Consider the following 12,178-nt stretch of genomic DNA (forward strand, 5'->3'; position numbering starts at 1 on the left):
TTATCCATGCCTTCAACACAGTTTTTAATTCCTCCTGCGTGCTCCTATGAGCTCTGTTCTAGGCACTGGGGATAAATTAAGCAGCAAAAGAGATTGTGAACCTCATTGAGTGTACAGTCTTATTGATTGGTACTGGCGAAAGGCAAGTAAACAGACAATAACAGTTGGCTTATAGGGAAAATCCACTGGAGAGGTTGGAAAAGAAAGATCTTCTTTATTTAGATATGATAATTATGGAAGAGCTTCCTAAGGAGGTAAAGTAAAAGATCTTAAAAAAGCATGAAAAGCCATTAACCATTGCAAGAATTCAAGAAAGTGCATTTCAAATGGAAGACACTCCAAGAGCACTTTGTCTAGAGGGTATCAGTTAGGGGAGAGGGCGGTAACAGTCTGAGGATAGAAGGGACGGTAGGGGCCAGGCCATAGAAGTCACAGAGAAGAGTTGATCTTTTGCTTCAATGCAACAGCTGTTGCTGGAGAATGTAACGCTGATGAGGAATACGACCTGATTTGCCTTTGCAGATCACTCTGACTACTACATGGGGTGAAAATGGAGGTAAGAAGCAAGAGAGGAACATTAATTTGCGTTGTTATGAATCTAGCGAGACATTGCTCCATGTGATGAAGCTACAGATCTCAACGGCATTTATAGTAGTACCGCTAGAGAGATTTGTATGACTGCCCAAGGAGGAAGAAACAAGAAACAAAACTCAATTCTATATTTCAGCGTGGCTACCTTTAAAATGAGACAGTGGAAATATAGAAAAATACCTTGCTTTCTTCCACATTAGGAGACAGGGAGTGGTTATCAGAGATTTAGGTTAGCTCATAGGTCATTGATATTGCCCCTGATGATCTCCATTTTATGTCTTGAGATATATCTAAAATGCATGTGGACCAGAGCAGCCCAAGAAAAGGAAGTATACCACTTTCCAGTTCCCTCCCAACTAAAGGAAGACCACAGATCAGGCTGTGGCAAGAAACAGCTGATGCTTGAACAAGTTTTTCAAGTTCATTCATTTGCTTTTGTTTATATATTCGGTTAGTTAGTTTTAAAATAGGTGCCAACCTCAGCTCTGCCACTTAGGGCCAGAAAGTTCCCTGAGCACCAGCTTCTGCATTAATAGGGTGGGGATGTGTTTGCTTTAAGGATTAATTAACATAACACATCTAAAGTGCTTGAAATACCACCTGGGATTAATAAGCATTCAATAATTACTAGCTTAAAAAACACAGAAATGTAAAAGAGATAAAATTTTGCCCTGGGTTAATTAGCTCTCAATTAAAAGAAAATTTCATGAAGGCAGAAACCAGTACTATCTAGTTCATAACTGTATGCCAAATAGCCCACTGCTAGACACCAGGCAGCCTTGTAATACTGATACATATTACTGAACGGAGGCAGGCAAGAAGGGAGGGAGGCAGGAAAGAAGAAAGGAAAGGAGGGAGGAAGGGAGATTTTAATAATAGAAAGTGAATTGTCTGAAGAAGGAGCCCATGAAGGAAAGGAATTGCTTATATTTCAAAGATGATAAAAGACTGCAACATGTTGAAGATTGCTTGAGATGATACAGAACTAGAACAGAGGTTCTAGAGATATTTGTATGCATACGTGTTGCACTTAGGATATTGCATGTTTATAATGTCCATTCTAGTGTCTGATTTCAATTTCCAAAATATACCTCCAGGGTATCCATTTATCTTCATTTCCACTGTTAATATCTTAGTGGAAGTGACAGAGGTCCTTCCCCTGGACTGTTGCTGTGTCTTCTGGGTATGCTGAGAACATACTAGACTCCTTCCAGCCACGGCGCCTTTCAGCTTGTTGGATCTTCTGCCTGGAATGCTCTTCCTCTGGACTCTTTCCCTTTCCTCAGGCTTCAGCTTAAAAGTCACCAGCTCTGGGAATGAGACTTGGTGCAACCACTATGGAGGACAGGATGGAGGCTCCTTTAAAAACTAAAAATAGAGTTACCTATAATCCTGCCATCACACACCTGGACATATATCCAGAGAAAATCATAACTTGAAAAAATACATGCATGTCAATGTTCACTGAAGCACTATTTATGATAGCCAAGACGTGGAGGCTACTTGAATGTCCATGGACAGATGAGTGGATAAAGAGATGTGGCATATATGTAAATAGAACATTTGTGGTTGTTGCTTAGTTGCTAAGCTGTTCCTGACTCTTTTGTGACCCCATGGACTGTAGTCTGCCAGGCTCCTCTGTCCAAGGGATTTCCCAGGCAAGAATACTGGAGTGGGTTGCCATTTCCTTCTCTGGGGGATCTTCCCCACCCAGGGATCAAACCTGCATCTCCTGCATTGGCAGGTGGATTGTTTCACCACTGAGTTAACTGGCAAGCCCATCAGTGGAACATTATTCAGACTAAAAAAAAAGAATGAAATAATGCCACTTGCAGCAATATGGATGGACCTAGAGATTATCATATTGCGTGACAGCAGACAAGAACAAACATCATAGGATACAGCTTACATATGGATTCCGGGAAAAAATATACAAATAAGTTTATTTACAAATCAGAAACAGACCCACAGACATAGCAAAAACGCTTATGGTAATCAAAAGGGAAGGTAGAGGGCAGGGATAAATTAGGATGGGATTTCCATAAACACACTACTTGAATATATAACCAAGAAGGACCAACTGTATAGCACAGAGAACTATACTCGATATTTTGTAATAACCTATAAAGGAAATAATCTGAAAAATAATATACATATATATATACATACACATGTACAGTATATATATGCACATGTGTATATATATATATATGCATGCAAACTTAACCACTCAGTCGTGTCCAGCTCTTTGTGACCCCGTGGACTACTGCAGTCCACCAGGCTCCTCTGTCCATGGGATTTTCCAGGCAAGAATACTGGAGTGGGTTGCCATTTCCTCCTCTAAGGGATCTTCCCAACCCAGGGATTCAACCCGAGTCTCCTGCAGCTCCTGCATTGGCAGATGGATTCTTTACCACTTGGGAAGCCCCTTACATGCATCAATAAAAAACCATGTCACCAACTCAGAGTGCCCATTCTTGGCCATCTCACCCAAGTAGATCCCCCTTCATTTTTGCAAAGACATCATGTCTATTTTCTTTCTTCTACTTATTAAAATACATAGTAATTTATCTGTTTGTTTCTTGAAATGAATGGCTGAATTTATTTCTGATTTGACTGTCCTCAAAATAAACTAGACAAGAATTTATTGAAAATACTATTGTCCTTTGCCTCTTCCAAAGACTTTTAAATTTGTGGTGGGATCTACAAGTTCAAATTAAACACATGTTTTTCCGAACAGCATATCAGGGAGCACCTGTTAGTCACAGGTTCCCTATTTATAGGGAATTAAAACCACTCTGCAAGCTTCAGAAAAGTCATCTGCCTACTGCAAGAGCAATTACGGTAATTTCCATGTCTTACCCCTTCCACTCTCTGGTAGGCATCTGCTATCATGGCATGCAATGTGAAATCCCAATTCAGGAATGAAAATCTGAAACCATGCTATCTGCTTTTGTGTACTCTGGCACTGTCTTATTTAAAATTATCCAAGAATGAAAATATGAGCTAAGCTGTTTGCTTTTTTAAACACCAAACGTGTCGATCCTGAAATTCCACTGGACAGGCTTTTACTCCCCGCAAAGATAAGAGTTCCTGCTGACCTTGAATTATTCAGATGTCTAGCAACACAATACCCTCCAATGTATTCACTCTGAACAGATAGAATTTGAGCCAAATTGTCTCACAATCAAAGTCAGTCTGTTATAACTCATTAAATAACATGGAATTTAAAAGTTTTTAGGAAAACTTTAAAGATCTGGGCCTCTGAAATCCAGCAACCTTAGTTTGAATGCTAGCACTAACAAGCCAAGTATCCTTGGGTAAGTAAACTCCATAGCTGTAGCTGAAGCTGTATCTTCATCTACAAAATGAAGATAATAAAGTATTTCATTAAGATTTTGTCAGACCTAAATATGCTAATACATGTAGAATATTTTCCATAGTAGCTTCCTTAATACATATTAGGGCTTCCCTGATAGCTCAGTTGGTAAAGAATCCGTCTGCATTGCAGGATACCCTGGTTCAATTCCTGGGTTGGGAAGATCCCCAGGAGAAGGGAAAGGCTACCCACTCCAGGATTCTGGCCAGGAGAATTCCATGGACTGTATAGTCCATGGGGTTGCAAAGAGTCTGACATTACTGAATGACTTTCACTAATACATATTAGCTGATTCAACAATAATGATTCTTATCATTGTTGTTATTGGGTCTTTGATTTCAAATGGATCCCACGAATCCTCAAGTCCCAACCTCAGTGACAATCCAGGGACCTCCAATCACAAATCATCATCCAGAGTCCTCTTGAATGACTCGCATGAGTAACTGCTCAGCAAATTATAAAGTAAATTATTCCCTCTTCCACAACTCCAACTATCTGAAAATAATTGAATCACAAATCTGTCTTCCTGTCTTGTGTGGGATTCTAGTTCTGTGAGAGTAAATAGAATTAAACTAAACCTCCAGCCCTAAGATATGCCTTCAAGTCTTTGAAAAAAGTTAATCCATTACACTTCCCCTACCTCCATGGTACTGCCCAATTCTTCATCCTAAGCTAAACATGAGTTTGGGTAAACTCCGGGAGTTGGTGATGGACAGGGAGGCCCAGCGTGCTGCAGTCCATGGGGTTGCAAAGAGTTGGACACGACTGAGTGACTGAACTGAACTGAACTGAAGCTAAACATCTCCAGTGACACAGTTTCATTTTCCTGATCTCTCTCCTCTGAACATATTCCACTTTGCTGATAGTCTTCCTAAAAATGACTGAACAAAATACTTCAAAATTTGTCCAACAAGAGCAGTGACTGGAAGTGCAATTACATTCCTTTCCCTGGACGCTACTTTTCGTTTAATGCAAGATAAGAATGCCTTAGCCGTTTTGGCTCACACCTTTGAATGATATTGAGCTTGCTCTCAATTAAATATCCAAGTCTTTTTCATGCGAATTCCTGTTAAGTCAGTTCTCCCTGCATCCTGTATTAATATCAGCCCATAGTTTCAGTCTGATGAAATCCTTTTTGAATCCTGATTCCGTCTTTGAGTGTATTAGCTATCATTTCCAGCTTTGTGTCAACAGCAAATGCGGTCAGCCTGCCTCTCTGTCTTCATTTATGTTGTCGCTAAGCCTGTCAAATAGGATCCAGCTATGGGAAGAACTCTTTGACCACTCTGGGGATATCCCTCCAGGGCGAGGTCAATCCATGAATTAACATTCTCTGCAGACAGTTATTCTCTCTGTAAATCTCCCTAATTACAATGCTCCTATTCTTACTTACAAGCTCACTGCTGTTGGATGTGTGACGAAACGGACCATCAGGGGCTTTGGGCCCAAATATGTGCTGTGCTTAGTCGCTCGGTCGTGTCCAACTCTTTGCGACCCCATGAACTGTAGCCCGCCAGGCTCCTCTGTCCATGGGGATTCTCCAGGCAAGAATACTGGAGTGGGTAGCTTTCCCTCCTCTGGGGGGTCTTCCCAACGCAGGGATCAAACCCAGGTCTCCCAGATTACAGGTGGATTTTTTACTATCTGAACCACCAGGGAAGCCCAGGAATAATGGAGTGGATAGCCTATCCCTTCTCCAGGACATCTTCCAGGCCTAGGAATCGAACCAGGGTCTCCTGTATTGCAGGCGGATTATTTTACCAGCTGAGATACCAGGGAAGCCCACGCTCAAATATAACTGGATTCAAATCCTTGCTTTGTCACTGACTACCTGTATAATGTTGGGCCATTTATTTAACCTCTCTGAACTTCTTTCGCCTAATTTACAAAACAGCTTTTAACTAGTAAGCTAATTCCATGAAGAGCTGTATCATACTGATCTGTGTGCTAAGTCACTTCAGTTGTGTACAACTCTATGTGACACCATGGACTGTCGCCCGCCAGGCTCCTCTGTGCATGGGCTTCTCCAGCAAGAATACTGGGATGCCGTGCCCTCCTCCAGGGGGCCTTTCTGACCCAGGGGCGGAACCCATGTCTCTTACATCTCCTGCATTAGCAGGCAGGTTCTTCACCACTGTAGTCACCTGGGAAGCCCCTATGTTATCTCCAATAGCCCAGAAACTTTAGGCATACCCTCAGTAAATTTGCAAAAGGAGCTACTGAATAAATAAAGGAACAGTGATTGAGTCAAATTGCTTATCAGATCAACATACATTGCCTACATCCATCTCTGATCTATTTATCTGGTCTACTTATGGAAAATGATAGTAAATGAGATTATTATTAAAGTATTATTCTTAAATTCTCCATTCAGCTCCTAATAATCACTATGTCTATTTTTTTTCCATTTATTTTTATTAGTTGGAGGCTAATTACTTTACAATATTGTAGTGGTTTTTGCCATACATTGACATGAATCAGCCATGGATTTACATGTATTCCCCATCCCAATTTTATTGAGATATAATTCACATTTTATAAAATTCACCCTTTTAAAGTGTACAATCTAGTGACTTTTAGTATATTCACAGAGTTGTGCAAACATCAGAATTCAATTTCAGAATATTTTTATCATCTGGAAAAGAAACCCTGTATCCATTAGGAGTCACTCCCCAATTTCTTTCAAATTTTCAGCCCTAGACAACTACTAATCTACTTTCTGATTCTACAGATTTGCCTATTATCTAACATTTTAGGTAAACAGAATCACTTAATAAGTTGTCTTCTGTGATTGTATTCTTTCACTTAATTTTTTCAGGGTTTGTCCAGGTTGTAGCCTGCATCAGTACTTCATTTCCTTTAGGGACTACTAGTACTGTATGGATGTACCATATTTTATTTATCCACTCATTAGTTCATAAACATGGGAGTTGTTTCAACTTTTTGGCTACTATGAATAATGCTGCTATGAGCATTTGCACAAAAGTTGCTGGATGGACATGTTTTCATTTCTCTTAGATGTATACCCATGAGTGAATTTATTGGTTACAAGGGTACTCTGTTTAACGTATTAAGGCATTGTCTTCAAAAGCAGTTGTATCAATACCATTTTACCTTCCCACCAACAATGTAGGAGGGTCCCAAGTTCTTCACATTCTAACCAACATATGCTCTTTTTCTCAGCATTTATTTTTTTTTCCGTTTAAAATTATTTATTTTGTATTGGGGTACAGCCAATTGGCAAACAATGTTGTAATAGTTTCAGGGGAACAGTGAAGAAACTCTCCCATACAAATACATGGACCAATTCTCCCCCAAACTCCCCTCCCATCCAGGCTGTCACATAACATTGAGCAGAGTTCCATGTGCTATACGGTAGATCCTCGCTGGTTATCCACTTTAAGTACAGCTGAATGTACGCGTCCATCCCAAACCCCCTACCAATCCCTTCCCCTCAGCCTTCCCCCCAGAAACCAAAAGTCTGTGAGTCTGTTTCTGTTTTGTACATAAGTTCACTTGTATCATTTCTTTTTAGATAGGTTCCACATATAAGGGATGTCATATGACATTACATCTTCTTGGTCTGACTTACTTCACTCAGTAGGACATTCTCTAGATCCATCCATGTCGCTGCAAATGACATTATTTCATTATTTTTCATGGCTGAGTAATATTCCATTGTCTATATGTGCCACCTTCTTTATCTATTCCTCTGTTGATGGACATTTAGGTGCTTCCATGTCTAGCCAACACTTGTTATTGTTCGACTTTTTGAATGTAGACATCTTAGTGTGTGTGTAGTGCTATTGCATTGTGGTTTTGACTTACATTTCCATGAGAACAAATGCTGTTAGGTATCTTTTCATGTGCTTATTTTCCATTTGTATATCTTCTTTGAAGTATTCCTGTCCAAAGTATTTGCTCATTTTTCAATTTTTATTTGTCTTTTTATTGTTGAGTTGTAAGAGGTCTTTTATATTCTGGATACTAGTCCTTTATCAGATGTATAATTTGCAAGTATTTTCTCCCATTCCATGGGTTATCTTTTAACTTTTTTGATAATGTCTTTTAAAACACATTTTTTTTAAATTGATGAAGTTACATGTATGTATATTTTTTTTTTTGTATGTATATGTTTGTATCTTATTCTTGTGCTCTTAGTGTCATATGTAAGAAACCATTGCCTAATCCAAAGTTACAAAATTATGTGTCTGTCGTCTTCTATGCTTTCTTCTAAGAGTTTTACAGTTTTGCACTAAGTCTGAGGTCTTTAATCATCTGGAATTGATTTTTGTCTATGGCATGAGATAGTGGTCTTTCTTCATTCTACGTCATATGAGTAGTCAGTTGTGCTAGAACAGTTAGTCAAAAAGGTTGATTTTTCTGTGTTAAATATTCTTGGAATCCTTGTTGAAAACCAGCTGACTGAATTTCTTTTTTTCAGCATACTTTCAGTTCTCTCCCAGTGCTCTACATGTCCGTCATCATGCCAGTATCATGCTGTTTTGAATACTGTAACTTTGTAGTAAGTTTTGAAATTGACAAATGTGAGGCCATCTTTGTTGGTTTTCAAGACTGTTTAAACTATCTGGGTCTCTTGTATTTTAATATAAATTTTAGAATAGATTGCCCATTTCTGTAAAAAAAAAAAAAAAAAAAGGACAGCTAGGATTTTAATAGGAATTGCATTACCAAGAGGATTTGAGGAGTATTTCCAGCTTAAAAATATCAAGCTTTCAAACCATGTATTAGATATTTGTTTATTTCAATGATGTTTTGTAGATTTCAGTGTATAAGTCATGAACATTTTTGCTAATTTTATTTGTAACAATTTTATTATTTTTGATGCAATTATAAATGAAGTTTTAAAAAATTTCCCTTCAGATTGTTCATTGCTAGTGTTATAGACATGTAACAGATTTTTGCATTATTACTTGTATGCTGAAATCTTATTTATTAGTTATAATAGGAGATTGTTTTTTGCATCTTCCCTAGGATATTTTCTATGTAAGATGTCTTTTGTATCTATGGATAATTTTACTTCTTCCTTTCTGATTTTGATGCCTGTTATTTCCCTTTCTTGCTTAATTATGTTTGCTGAATCTCCAGTACAATGTTGTATTGTATGTTGAATGTTGAAGTGGTGAGAGTAGATATTCTTTTCCTATTACTGATTTGGAGAAAAAATTTCATTATTTTATGATCAAGTATGATATTAGCTATGGGAGTTCACAGATGCCCTCTATCAAGTTGGGGAAGTTTCTTTCTGTTCCTGATTTGTTAAATGTTTTTTAATCATGCAAGGGTATTGGATTTTGTCAAAAGCTTTTCTGTGTCTATTGAGGTGACCATGTGGTTTTTGTCCTTCTTTCTATTAATATGGTGCGTAATATTGATTTATTTTCATATGTTGAAACAACCTTGCATTCTAGGATAAATCTTAAGTGGTCATGGAATATAATCCTTTTTTTTAAAATGTCACTGGATTCAGTTTGCTAGTAACTCAACGAACCAATATTTTCCAAATGGCCGAAGGATGATATTACAAAATCATGCATGGGTAAACAGTCTATTTAAAGTACAAGATAGGCCATGGATTTTAATGTGACAGGACATAAGAAACTTATTAATATGGTTTTAGATTCTACATTGAAGCTAATCTTTAAGAATCTACAGTTTGTTGAGTTTTAGGGTAATATTAAAAAATTAGCCATAATTATACAAAAAGCCTGTTAAAATGTAGTCAGTTCTGCTTTAATGCATGTTTTAAAAATCTAAAGTTGTTGTAACCAGAACCATTCAAAGAGGGCAATAAACCGCACCCAGCTGAATGGAGTTGTATAGGGCTATAGAAAATGCATGTAGGTAATACTTCGTGAGTACACTGGGCCACATCTTTTCACATCTGATGTTAAAAGCTTCCTTTTAACATCTGTCACCAGTTCTCAGAAACTCTCAAGCTATAATAAGCCTTCTGACGGCAAATGGCCCATGGTTCCTGCCCTAAACTCTCTTAACACTCCCATTGCCTCTCAGTTTATTTTTCCCTCTCTTTTGCTCACATAAGTCAGTGATCTTAGGATGGAAAAGGTGGTATCGTTTAGGAGAAGGGCATACATGTGGTGATAGAAGCGGGAGCCAAGGCATACCGGTGAAAGTGAAGGCACCCACTCCTACAAGCAAACTTCAGATAATTTTCAAGGTAAAGTACCACGTGTATTACAGTGCCTACTCCTCTCCTAATCACTCAGCCTGTGCAAAACTGCGCTACCAGTTTTAATGTGCCACTGAGAAGTTTGTCAGTGTTATATCCCTAACCCTATTCTCCTATCAGCTTTGTGAATTTTTTATGGGGCTTCCCTGGCAACTCAGTGAAGAATCTGCCTGCAGTGCAGGGGACCCAGGTTCAGTCCCTGGGCCTGGAAGATCCCCTGGAGAAGCAAATGGAAACCCACTCCAGCGTTCTTGCCTGGAAAAGCCTATGGACAGAGGAGCCTGGCGGGCTACAGTCCGTGGATTCGCAAGAGTTGGACACGACTGAGCGCCTAACACTTGATACTACTTGATGCCGTATCAGTAATATTTACATTTAGAAAGAAAAACAAATGAACAAAAACAACCAAATGCCCCCAAATCAGCGTCATGAAGAAGTCACTCTAAGGAATCTTTTCTAGGTATCTGTTTAGAATGAGAGGTTCCAGCTTTTGGAACTCGCCCGCCTGCGTCACACTCTGCCAGTGTTTGTGCGTGTAAGCGTGTAACACAAACTCTGAACAGAATTAACTTGCAGTACTCCTTTCTCTTAAAAGATACCACCTTTCCAGTCCTTTAATCGCTGACTTATGTGAGCACTTATTCATTCAAAAATTTGTATTAGTAAACACCAAGGATATAAAACTGAACAAAAGGAAAGTTGGACAGACATACTTGCCCTCATTTATTCTAGCTGAGGGAAATGGACAGTGCACGAAAGTGATAAGTAAATTGTACAGCAATTTCAAATGAGATTAGTGCTTTTGAGAAAAAGGGAAACGTGAGATGCCAATTTTAAAAAAAGGTGAGAGATGGGAGAGCCTGGTTTCCCAGTGGATGGTCACTTTCTTCCCCTCAAGGATGACGCTTGTACAAATGATCAGAAGATATTTCCATGACTTAGTTTCTCTGCCGAGTTGGTGTCATGAGGTTTCCCCTTCAAAGTCTCCTTTTGACACGCAGCACCTGCCTTTCTGCCCGTGTGAAACAGCCCCGTGCTTTTGTGCGCTAGTCTTCCTCCTCCAACACCTCCGTGCATTCTTGTCCCTTTTCCAGTCCTCATCAAATATCTTTCCAGTGCGCCTGCGATGGAGGGTGTGTTCTCCCAGTAGGAGAGATATTTGTTCCTCTAAGTGGCATTTTTAAAAAACATTTGACTTGTATCATGAATGTCTTATAACAATCTCCTCTAAACAATTTCCCCTTTTGGACACACTCTCCAAGTCCACTCTTCTAATCTCCCTTTCCTGCTGCAGTGCGTGTTTCTTCCAGAACAAGCTGCCAGTTTCTGCTCTTTCTTATGTAGACCATTGTTCTCTATTACCTGAGGAATCTGTCTTTTTATATATTTGTAAAAATTTTACAGAAGTAATCCCCGCTATGGGACTTCTTTGGTGGCCCAGTGGTTAAGACTCCATGCTTCTAATGCAGGGCTAACAGGTTTGCTCCCTGGCCAGAGAGCTAAGATCCCCCAGTCCTGCCACACAGTGTGACAAAATAATAATAATAATCACAGCTAATTTTAGAAAGCTATGTTTAAGTTGGTTAGAAAATGTTTACTCCAATACTTTATGTGTACAAATAGAAAGCAGTTTAACCAGACACTAGCATTTGAATTAGCAAAAGAGTCCCCCAAATCTGAAGCCTGATGAAATATTGGTATCATTTTTCCAAGAATATTTATACTATCTAAGGACATCTATATTCAAAGAATTTCATTATAGGTAGTGTCACGATGTTAACATACAATTCCTAAAATCGTTGAGTCACAGTTTGGGAGAGATACTTTCCCCAGTAGGATGCAAAGAGAAAGGAATTAGCATGCATTCAGCTTCTACCAGATATAAAGCTCAATGATGGTCCTCACAGCACTGTAAAGAGCTAGACTCTAATATACCCATTTGACAAATGATGCAACTGTGGTCTAAGAAGGTAAGTAACCTCCTTCAGGTCACA

This window comes from Cervus elaphus, chromosome 21, assembly GCF_910594005.1.
Source record: "Cervus elaphus chromosome 21, mCerEla1.1, whole genome shotgun sequence".
Lineage (NCBI taxonomy): Eukaryota > Metazoa > Chordata > Mammalia > Artiodactyla > Cervidae > Cervus > Cervus elaphus.